We start from the raw sequence: 12,417 nt of genomic DNA, 5'->3' as shown, positions 1-12,417 counted from the left end.
TTTTGTTTTAGTTAATTCTGTGAACAACCGCAATGTGTAGTAATAAAAAACGTCTGTTGGAGTTACATTTACCACTTTCTTTTCTCATCACAGAAAAAAATATGTAAACAACACACAAAGATGTTCTCCGGCTCTTTGATGATATGCCCATCGAAAAGGTCTGTATTTTGAGCGCAAGTACTTAAGCATGAACAACTCACATCCAATGTGCGATCTCACTCAGGTTTAACCTCATTCCCAATTAACTCTTGGCAGAGGTGTATGATGTATTTTGTACAAGGATAATCAGTGTCACCTAACTGGTAACTTATGTAAACAAAACCAACCAACCAATCGCAAATGACCTTTGACTGTGATGCTTCATAGAAACCTCCAAATAGTTAAGTAAATAATTGATGTACTGTCAGGAGTGGAAATTCAATATATGTTTGACCAAATAAGGGCGAGAAAGAGGAGGCAACACCCAATATGACCAGTCAGCATTGACCTCAGCAGAATTGTCAAAGGTTGCCATCACAGCTACATCTGACTGAACCTGTTTCTAAAAACACTTTGTTTAATGTTTCACTATGCCTTGGCAGCAGCTAATTGGGATCCCTAATAAATACAAATTCAGTTTCTACCCCATTAAAAATTAGTAACTTATATCGGCAACTCTTATTACCAGTCTGGTAACATTGCTTGAACATGTGGGCATGCCCACTTGCCTCTTCCATTTATTCCCATTGTAAGTTATGGTTTGCATTGCAAATGAGGGTATAAACTGGGACAAGCAGAGTAAGTAGACCTTTATGTAGTAAAATAAATGTTAAATAAAACCAACACTTTTATGAGCACATTACTCAACACTAGTGAGACTCATGTCGCCTATGGTAGGCCTACAGTATATCTACAAATATTTTTTTAATCTATATGTACAGTGGCTTGCGAAGGTATTCACCCCCTTGGCATTCTATTTTGTTGCCTTACAACCTGGAATAAAAATAGATTTTTGGGGGGTTGGTATCATTTAATTTACACAACATGCCTACCACTTTAAAGATGCTAAATATTTTTTATTGTGAAACAAACAAGAAATAAGACAAGAAAAACAGAACTTGAGCGTGCATAACTATTCACCCCCCAAGGTCAATACTTTGTAGAGCCACCTTTTTGCAGCAATTTCAGCTGCAAGTCTCATTGGGTATGTCTCTATTAGCTTGGCAAATCTAGCCACTGGGATTTTTGCCCATTCTTTAAGGCAAAACTGCTCCAGCTCCTTCAAGTTGGATCGGTTCCGCTGGTATACAGCAATCTTTAAATCATACCACAGATTCTCAATTGGATTGAGATCTGGGCTTTGACTAGGCCATTCCAAGACATTTAAATGTTTCCCCTTAAACCACTCGAGTGTTGCTTTAGCAGTATGCTCAGGGTCAATGTCCTGCTGGAAGGTGAACCTTGAAAAGGGTTAAACCAAGGCCTTATACCTTTTTAAAGGGTTAATACATTATGTTATGATAAACTGTAAGGTCTCCTCTTCAGGAGACCTCTGTGTGTGTTAACCTGTTTTTGAGTGTTGTGACCTTCAGACACTATCAGAAGGCGTCCATGTTCAGAGGCTCTATGTGTTACAGGATGTCTTAGTTCTCCCCAAGTTCTGCAAAATGTCTATCATATACTGTACTCTGTACCAACTTCTGCCTACAATTGTATTACTTCTGCCTACAATTGTATTACTAAATTAGTATTTTAATACTTAAACAAAACAACTGGTTTGATATTTATGATCATTTGTTGAAGAAATTGACTGTCCCAGTCTCGAAACTCTGGAAGACAAACAGGTTACCCTCAAGAATTTCCCTGTATTTAGCGTCATCCATCATTCCTTCAATTATTTATTTTTTAAATTATTTTTTTATTTTACCCCTTTTTCTCCCCAATTTAGTGGTATCCAATTGTTTTAGTAGCTACTATCTTGTCTCATCGCTACAACTCTCATGCGGGCTCGGGAGAGACGAAGGTTGAAAGTCATGCGTCCTCCGATACACAACCCAAACAAGTCGCACCTGCTTCTTAACACAGCGCGCATCCAACCCGGAAGCCAGCCGCACCAATGTATCGGAGGAAACACCGTGCACCTGGCAACCTTGGTTAGCGCGCACTGCGCCCGGCCCACCACAGGAGTTGCTGGTGCCCGATGAGACAAGGACATCCCTACCGGCCAAGCCCTCCCTAACCCGGATGACGCTAGGCCGGTTACGACAGAGCCTGGGCGCGAACCCAGAGTCTCTGATGGCACACAGCATGATGTTGCCACCACAATGCTATTCTCGGATGTTCTCGATGGTGTTCTCTGGGTGATGAGAGGTGTTGGGTTTGCGCCAGACATAGCATTTTCCTTGGCCAAAATGCTCAATTTTAGTCTCATCTGACCAGAGTACCTTCTTCCATATCTTTGGGGAGTCTCCCACATGCCTATATATACAGGTGTGTGTGTATATATACTGAGATCATGTCACACTTAGATTGCACACAGATGGACTTTATTAAACTAATTATGTGACTTCTGAAGGTAATTGGTTGCACCAGATCATATTTAGGGGCTTCATGCGCAAAGGGGGTGAATACATACAGTTGAAGTCTAAATTTACAAGGTTGGAGTCATTAAAACTTGTTTTTCAACCCCTCCACAAATTTCTTGTTCACAAACTATAGTTTCGGCAAGTCGGTTAGGACATCTACTTTGTGCATGACAAAAGTAATTTTTCCAACAATTATTTACAGACAAATTACTTAACTTATAATTCAATGTATCACAATTAGACTACGGTTTGCAACTGCACATGCAGACAAATATTGTACTTTTTGGAGAAATGTCCTCTGGTCTGATGAAACAAAAATAGAGCTGTTTGGCCATAAGGACCATCTTTATGTTTTGAGGAAAAAGGGGGAGGCTTGCAAGCCAAAGAACACCATCCCAACCGTGAAGCACGGGGGTGGCAGCATCATGTTGTGGGGGTGCTTTGCTGCAGGAGGGACTAGTGCACTTCACAAAATAGATGGCATCATGAGGAAGGAAATTTATGTGGATATATTGAAGCAACATCTCAAGATATCAGTCAGGAAGTTTAAGCGTGGTCGCAAATGGGTCTTCCAAATGAACAGTGATCCCAAGCATACTTCCAAAGTTGTGGCACAATGGCTTAAGAACAACAAAGTCAAGTTATTGGAGTGGCCATCACAAAGCCCTGAGCAAGGAGGCCTACAAACCTGACTCATTTACACCAGCTCTGTCAGGAGGAATGGGCCAAAATTCACCCAACTTATTGTAAGAAGCGTGTGGAAGGCTACCTGAAACTTTTGACCCAAGTTAAATAATTAAAAGGCAATGCTACCAAATACTAATTGAGTGTATGTAAACTTCTGACTCCTGGGAATGTGATGAAAGAAATAAAAGCTGAAATAAATCCTCTCTACTATTATTCTGACATTTCACATTCTTAAAATAAAGTGGTGATCCTAACTGACCTAAGACAGGGAATTTTTACAAGGATTAAATGTCAAGAATTGTGAACAACTGAGTTTAAATGTATTTGGCTAAGGTGTATGTAAACTTCTGACTTCAACTGTATGCACTCACCACTTTTTCATTTTTTAATATATTTTTTATAATTGTTTAAAACAAGTTTTTTTTAAATATATATTTCACTTCACCAATTTTAACTTTTGTGTATGTCCATTACATGAAAACTAAATGAAAATATATTTAAATTACAGGTTGTAATGCAACAAAATAGGAATAACGCCACGGGGGATTAATACTTTTTCATGGCACTGTAGGTCTCCTGATTTAAAACCGATCGAACTTGTTGCATCTAAAATGTAGTTGAAATAATCATCTGCATGTTTGCCTGCCATGGATTGTGACTCCATCTCGTCCCTCGCCCTCTTAAACTCCGCCAATGCCGCCTGACTCTCCTCCAGTGATGTGACTCTCCACCAATAATTACATTTATAGGATTGGAGGATTCTAAATTAAGGGGCATTTTTGTAGGGAAAATCTGATCTGTGAGAATATCTAAGGGGCTTTTATCTAATTATAATGCAGGGTTAATAATAATAATACGAACAATCTTTTGGAGATTGTCGTTTCAAATAACTGAATGTGAGCAATTGTAAAAAGGCCATTCTTGAACGTGGGGTTGAGGCATTCTTACTAATTTGTAAATAAAGCCAGTTTGTTATTTAGACATATTTATTTCTGTTTTTAGAGGGAGAGAAACCAAAAGCCCACCGTGCCTATTTAAAAAAAAAAAAGTCAGTCCACATGTCAAGTGAAATTCCCCCATTGTATTTACCCAAGTTCTCTCTTAACTCTAGGACCACCAACAGTTTTTGTTGTTGTTGCCTGATGCAGGACTACAGTGCCAGAGGAGAAACTCTGACTAAAAACGTCTCCATTAATTGCCACAGTTTAGACTACCAATACATCAGCGTTCTAACTCCCCCATGTGATAGTGTGGTGCAATGACAGAATGCCTCCATCTCTACCACAAATGGTCGCGGCATAAACTAGTAACTTTTAACTACTCTAGGTTTATTTATTTTTTTAGACTAATTACTGTTTTTCGCATGCTGTGCTCTTTTAAAAATAGGTTGTGTTGGGGGTTACCCTGGGGGTCGGGTGGGGCTACAGCAATGCCATAATTACTGTATATATGTGATGACCATTGTATGCTTGCAAAGCTCAATTATGGAAAAGTACTGGGTGTGAGGAACTTGGTTACAGATTAGGATGAACCAAGTCAGTACTGAGGTACTGGGTGACAAGTGATTGAAAGTGTTATATGCACATGGTGTCCTTACTGAGGGAAGGCATTGGTTTTGTTTTGATATGTATAATTGGTGGGGTTATATACACTGCTCAAAAAAATAAAGGGAACACTAAAATAACACATCCTAGATCTGAATTAATGAAATATTCTTATTAAATACTTTTTTCTTTACCATAGTTGAATATGCTGACAACAAAATCACACAAATTATCAATGGAAATCCAATTTAATCAACCCATGGAGGTCTGGATTTGGAGTCAAAATTAAAGTGGAAAACCACACTTCAGGCCGATCAAACTTTGATGTAATGTCCTTAAAACAAGTCAAAATGAGGCTCAGTAGTGTGTGTGGCCTCCACGTGCCTGTATGACCTCCCTACAACGCCTGGGCATGCTCCTGATGAGGTGGCGGATGGTCTCCTGAGGGATCTCCTCCCAGACCTGGACTAAAGCAACCGCCAACTCCTGGACAGTCTGTGGTACAACGTGGTGTTGGTGGATGGAGCGAGACATGATGTCCCAGATGTGCTCAATTTGATTCAGGTCTGGGGAACGGGCAGGCCAGTCCATAGCATCAATGCCTTCCTCTTGCAGGAACTGCTGACACACTCCAGCCACATGAGGTCTAGCATTGTCTTGCATTAGGAGGAACCCAGGGCCAACCGCACCAGCATATGGTCTCACAAGGGGTCTGAGGATCTCATCTCGGTACCTAATGGCAGTCAGGCTACCTCTGGCGAGCACATGCAGGGCTGTGCGGCCCCCCAAAGAAATGCCACCCCACACCATGACTGACCCACCGCCAAACCGGTGATGCTGGAGGATGTTGCAGGCAGCAACAGTGGCGAATTTGCCAATCTTGGTGTTCTCTGGCAAATGCCAAACGTCCTGCACGGTGTTGGTCTGTAAGCACAACCCCCACCTGTGGACGTCGGGCCTTCATACCACCCTCATGGAGTCTGTTTCTGACCGTTTGAGCAGACACATGCACATTTGTGGCCTGCTGGAAGTCATTTTGCAGGGCTCTGGCAGTGCTCCTCCTGCTCCTCCTTGCACAAAGGCGGAGGTAGCGGTCCTGCTGCTGGGTTGTTGCCCTCCTACAGCCTCCTCCGCGTCTCCTGGTGTACTGGCCTGTCTCCTGGTAGCGCCTCCATGCTCTGGACACTACGCTGACAGACACAGCAAACCTTCTTGCCACAGCTCGCATTGATGTGCCATCCTGGATGAGCTGCACTCCCTGAGCCACTTGTGTGGGTTGTAGACTCCGTCTCATGCTACCACTAGAGTGAAAGCACCGCCAGCATTCAAGTGACCAAAACATCAGCCAGGAAGCATAGGAACTGAGAAGTGGTCTGTGGTTACCACCTGCAGAACCACTCCTTTATTGGGGGTGTCTTGCTAATGCCTATAATTTCCTCCTGTTGTCTATTCCATTTGCACAACAGCATGTGAAATTTATTGTCAATCAGTGTTGCTTCCTAAGTGGACAGTTTGATTTCACAGAAGTGTGATTGACTTGGAGTTACATTGTGTTTTTTAAGTGTTCCCTTTATTTTTTTGAGCAGTGTATTTGGTGTGGGACAATTGTTGTATGAGTGGAGTGTATTTGATAACAGTGAATGAATATATGCTAGTCAATATCAAGAATGTCTTTGTCATGAAATTAATCTAGACTGGTATAGACAAGTCTTTAACAATAGTACAAGAAGAGATACATTTGTGTATTGGGAAAGACATGTTGTGAGTTTACTCTTCCATTACATCTATGAGAGGAGACAGGGAGAGCCCCGTACTGAAGTTAAAATAAAATTGAAACCAATTGTGGTTATTTACCACACATATGTGGGAACATTTACAGTAGTGTGGTTAGTGAATAAATGTAGTGAAACTAAAGAAGAAGAGGGGTTAGAGAAAATAGAACTGTGTTGGGTATATCATCCTATGTTAGGTTCTACTACACGTATACGGGGATGGAACTGGGTTTTTCTACAGTACCATAGAGAAGTCACTCAGTCCACATGACATATAACCTGATTAAAACAAAATCACAGAGAACCATGACAGATTCAATCAAAACAGTGCAGAGACAGTGGGTCCCACACCGATGAAACATATTAGTCCAAAACAATATTTGCAGGACAAACATCCCTACTTGAAAACTGAACTGGACTGGGTGCTTTGTAAATGGACAAACAAATAAGAAAGTACAGATATCCAGTCACAGGAACATTTGATAAGACTAAGTCTGATGTGATTAGAGACATAGTCAAGGGAAGGCGAGCCATTAAGAAGAAGAGTAATAAGAAGGTTACCATACTGTCAGCCACTATATTGGGACTCATTCAGACTGAAGGACAGACATTTTATGCTCAAAATCAGTTGAAACAGTTGAAGAGTCAATGGGTGGCAGAACAAGGTAAAAAGAGAGACCCAGGATGTGGGCCCCTTCACTCTACAGCTCCCCCACCTTATGAAGTTAAAGAAGGTGGTGTGGAAGTGAGAGAAGGTTTATACCCTTTAATAACTACTGGTACAAAGGTAATTATTAAGGGGGAACTAATGAAAGAAGATGAAGAGGGTGAGAGTCTACAAATAGAAAAAAAAGAATAGAACGAGATGAAGAAAAAAGTTTCAGTAATTGGCGAATTGCGGGATTCGGTTCCCCCGGGTCCTCGTCAACCCCTCTAAGAAACCCAGGCAAAGACAAATACAGGATGATTCCGCATATGGCAAGCAGTTCATATAAGGGCAGTAGTGGACCCTGGGATCTGGAGAAGGACTGGGAAATAGGCAGTAAGAAAAAGATCTCATACAAACCAGTGAGAACTGGTTATGATGGAAGAACAAAGTTGGATCGAGTAAAAGAATACTGTGTTCTCGAAGAACAATGGGAAGACTTAAGGCGTAAAGTATGCGAAAACCGAAAACAACAGAGGGAACTACAGGATGACGATTCTGAGGAAAACAGGAGACAATATGACAAACTAAGGGAACAACTCATGGCAGAGGAAAGAATGGAAGGTGATATAGAAGAGAAAATGGGAAGAATGAAAATGGAAGAGGAAAAATTTAGAGGATATAGCACAAGAAGTTTGGATGATGACCCAAAGTGCGTGTTCCCTCTAGTGTTCAAACAAGGCCCGGGTGGGCAAATGTATGCTGAATACAAGCCCTGGAGTTTTGAAGATATTGCAATTGCTGCTAAATCCCTACCAAGAATGTCAAAAGGAGCCGAAGTCTGGATAAGAGAATTTGAAACAAGGTACGGCCACCAAGACCCTAAGCCTTGGATATATGAAGGCAATTTTATCCCGTGCACTCACACATGGACAGTTCACTAATGTAATGATACATTGTGGGTTAATGGCTCAACCCACTGAGCTGGAGGTAAACCAGTGCAGACAACACTTACGGGACTGCTTGAGAGATATGTTCTCTACCATGCGAGACATGAGTAGATTTTGGAGATTGAATAGATAACCTGAAACAGAAATGGCTTGTGGAATTGAGAGAGCGCCATGACCATTCTGAAGCCACTGAGAACATGTTTAATGACAGAGCCTGCCGCAACCTCCCAGAAAAAATAGAGACACAATTGAGAGATGTCGATGGCTGGGATAGAAAGGCGGGTGGGGAACAAGGATATATGAGACACCACTTCCAGAAATGGCTTCATGATAAAAAAGCAGAGAAATCAAGAAAACAGGGGCTTGACGGTGCAGTAAAAAAGGCCCAATTGGAGAAGAGTAATAAAGGAGGTGAGTCTGGCATGGTGATGATGAACACTCCTGTGCCTACAGCGCCCCCAAGTGGACATGTGCCGCAACCACAGCCCATAGTGCCTTTTGTACAATTTCCCCCTCAGACCTATTGGAACCCACAACCATTGGGCCCACCATCATCCAGAATGCCACCTATGCAATGCTGGGGGTCTGGACAATTTGGTCTGATTAAATCAGCAAGCCTGGTAAAGGTGAAATTTAAACCTGGCTGTGACGGTCCAAGACAGAAACAGTATCCAATGTCACCTGAGGGAGAAGAAGGAATTGGAGAAATAATCTCTGAATTGGAGTATGGAACTGTAATTTTCCCTACTTTCAGTCCATTTAACACGCCAATCTTACCAGTGAAGAAACATTCTAGGAAGTACCATATGGTGCAAGACTTCGGACAATTCAACCAGGTAGTGGAGTCTGAACACCCGCTTGTGGCCAGACCCCTCAGGGATTCTCTCTAACGTTCCACCTGAAGCTACTGTGTTCTCTGTTGTGCATCTCTGTGGAGCATTTTTCCCAGTGCCCCTCCATGATGACTGTAAGAACTTATTCTACTTTTCCTATATGGTGATCTGAGAGTCAATACAGGACATTTCCACTACAGGCCTTTATGGTAGAGTGGCCAGACGGAAGCCACTCCTCAGTAAAAGGAACATGACAGCCTGCCTGGAGTTTTCCAAAAGGCACCTAAAGGTCTCTCAGAATATGAGAAACAAGATTCTCTGGGTCTGATGAAACCAAGATTGAACTCTTTGGCCTGAATTCCAAGTGCCACGTCTGGAGGAAACCTGGCAACTTCCCTATGGTGGTGGCAGCATCATACTGTGGGGATGTTTTTCAGCGGCAGGGACTGGGAAATTAGTCAGGATCGAGGGAAAGATGAACAGCGTACAGAGAGTACAGAGAGAGAGATCCTTGATGAAAACCTGCTCCAGAGCGCTCAGGACCTCACTGGGGTGAAGGTTCACCTTCCAACAGGACAATGACCCTAAGCACACAGTTGGGTGTCTGTGAGAGGAGGGAGAAAACACAAAGAAAAAAGAGAATCTGATTTTAAACATTGTGTTTATTTGTCAATGGGACAGACATCAACTCACCATAGCATACGGTAGGTGTAGATAATATAGTTGATTGGATTGACTACTACTAATAGCTGCACTCATTCCAAATAAGTTTTGAACAATTCACAAAGAAACAGCTAGCTAAAGAGATACACATACCTCTTGAGCGTTTCTTTCGATGCATAAGCTGGTCATTCAACCAGCTGAAGTGATCCTCTCCTCTCATGATGATAACTTTCATTGTCTATTTCTCTGTCTCTTTTCAGCTGTTTTCTCTCATTCAGTCTCCAATGCTGCCCATGAACAAACATGTAAAGGATGGCTCAAAATATCTTGGCTAACTCCTCTATACTTAAAATTGCCAGTCACAGAGGATCACAACAATGTCATTGTCAAATTGAGAAATCAGTCACTGTCTTACAATTGTCACTAGAAGTTTTTCACGTAAATTTATATATTATTATTATTTAACCTTTATTAAAGTAGGCATGTCAGTTAAGAACAATTATTTTTTACAATGGCAGCCTACCCCGGCCATACCCAGATGACGCTGGGCCAATTGTGCACATCATTATGGTACTCCCAATTACAGCTGGATGTGATACAGCCTGGATTTGAACCAGGGACAGTAGTGACACCTCTTGCACTGAGATGCAGTGCCTTAGACCACTGCTCCACTCAGGAACCTAGTCCTGTTTCCAGTTCCACGGCACATGGAAATCAACCAAGAACCAACAAGTCTAGTTCGTGCTGGTTCCGGCATGGCACGGTTCTAGTGGAATTGCGCCACAAGTTGTCTTGGATCATCTGGTCTCAGGATCATTCTCCTTGGTAGCCCAGATTGAGAGCCCAGTCTTCTCCTCAACACTGCTCTCTGAAGATCAGGGATTTAAGTATAGCCTTTTGCCAAGGCCAGCTTCTTCAGGCAGAAGTTTGCATCCTGTAGCTCCAACTCCAAAAAGTTCTGGGACACTGTGAAGTCCATGGAGAACAAGAGCACCTCCTCCCAGCTGCCCACTGCACTGAGGCTAGGTAACACGGTCACCACCGATAAATCCATGATTATCGAAAACTTCAATAAGCATTTCTCAACGGCTGGCCATGCCTTCCGCCTGGCTACTCCAACCTCGGCCAACAGCTCTGCCCCCCCGGCAGCTCCTCGCCCAAGCCTCTCCAGGTTCTCCTTTACCCAAATCCAGATAGCAGATGTTCTGAAAGAGCTGCAAAACCTGGACCCGTACAAATCAGACCTTACAGACCTATATCCATCCTGCCCTGCCTATCTAAGGTCTTCGAAAGCCAAGTCAACAAACAGGTCACTGACCATCTCGAATCCCACCATACCTTCTCCGCTGTGCAATCTGGTTTCCGAGCCGGTCACGGGTGCACCTCAGCAACACTCAAGGTACTAAACGATATCATAACCGCCATCGATAAAAGACAGTACTGTGCAGCCGTCTTCATTGACCTTGCCAAGGCTTTCGACTCTGTCAATCACCATATTCTTATCGGCAGACTCAGTAGCCTCGGTTTTTCGGATGACTGCCTTGCCTGGTTCACCAATTACTTTGCAGACAGAGTTCAGTGTGTCAAATCGGAGGGCATGCTGTCCGGTCCTCTGGCAGTCTCTATGGGGGTGCCACAGGGTTCAATTCTCGGGCCGATTCTTTTCTCTGTATATATCAATGATGTTGCTCTTGCTGCGGGCGATTCCCTGATCCACCTCTACGCAGACGACACCATTCTATATACTTTCGGCCCGTCATTGGACACTGTGCTATCTAACCTTCAAACAAGCTTCAATGCCATACAACACTCCTTCCGTGGCCTCCAACTGCTCTTAAACGCTAGTAAAACCAAATGCATGCTTTTCAACCGATCGCTGCCTGCACCCGCATGCCCGACTAGTATCACCCCCCTGGATGGTTCCGACCTTGAATATGTGGACATCTATAAGTACCTAGGTGTCTGGCTAGACTGCAAACTCTCCTTCCAGACTCATATCAAACATCTCCAATCGAAAATCAAATCAAGAGTCGGCTTTCTATTCCGCAACAAAGCCTCCTTCACTCACGCCGCCAAGCTTACCCTAGTAAAACTGACTATCCTTCCGATCCTCGACTTCGGCGATGTCATCTACAAAATGGCTTCCAACACTCTACTCAGCAAACTGGATGCAGTCTATCACAGTGCCATCCGTTTTGTCACTAAAGCACCTTATACCACCCACCACTGCGACCTGTATGCTCTAGTCGGCTGGCCCTCATTACATATTCGTCGCCAGACCCACTGGCTCCAGGTCATCTACAAGTCCATGCTAGGTAAAGCTCCGCCTTATCTCAGTTCACTGGTCACGATGGCAACACCCATCCGTAGCACGCGCTCCAGCAGGTGTATCTCACTGATCATCCCTAAAGCCAACACCTCATTTGGCCGCCTTTCGTTCCAGTACTCTGCTGCCTGTGACTGGAACGAATTGCAAAAATCGCTGAAGTTGGAGACTTTTATCTCCCTCACCAACTTCAAACATCAGCTATCTGAGCAGCTAACCGATCGCTGCTGCTGTACATAGTCTATTGGTAAATAGCCCACCCATTTTCACCTACCCCATCCCCATACTGTTTTTATTTATTTACTTGCTCTTTTGCACACCAATATCTCTACCTGTACATGACCATCTGATCATTTATCACTCCAGTGTTAATCTGCAAAATTGTAATTATTCGCCTACCTCCTCATGCCTTTTGCACACATTGTATATAGA

The sequence above is a fragment of the Oncorhynchus tshawytscha genome, linkage group LG15 (assembly GCF_018296145.1).
Source record: "Oncorhynchus tshawytscha isolate Ot180627B linkage group LG15, Otsh_v2.0, whole genome shotgun sequence".
Taxonomy (NCBI): Eukaryota; Metazoa; Chordata; class Actinopteri; order Salmoniformes; family Salmonidae; genus Oncorhynchus; species Oncorhynchus tshawytscha.
This window is presented reverse-complemented; position numbering follows the sequence as displayed.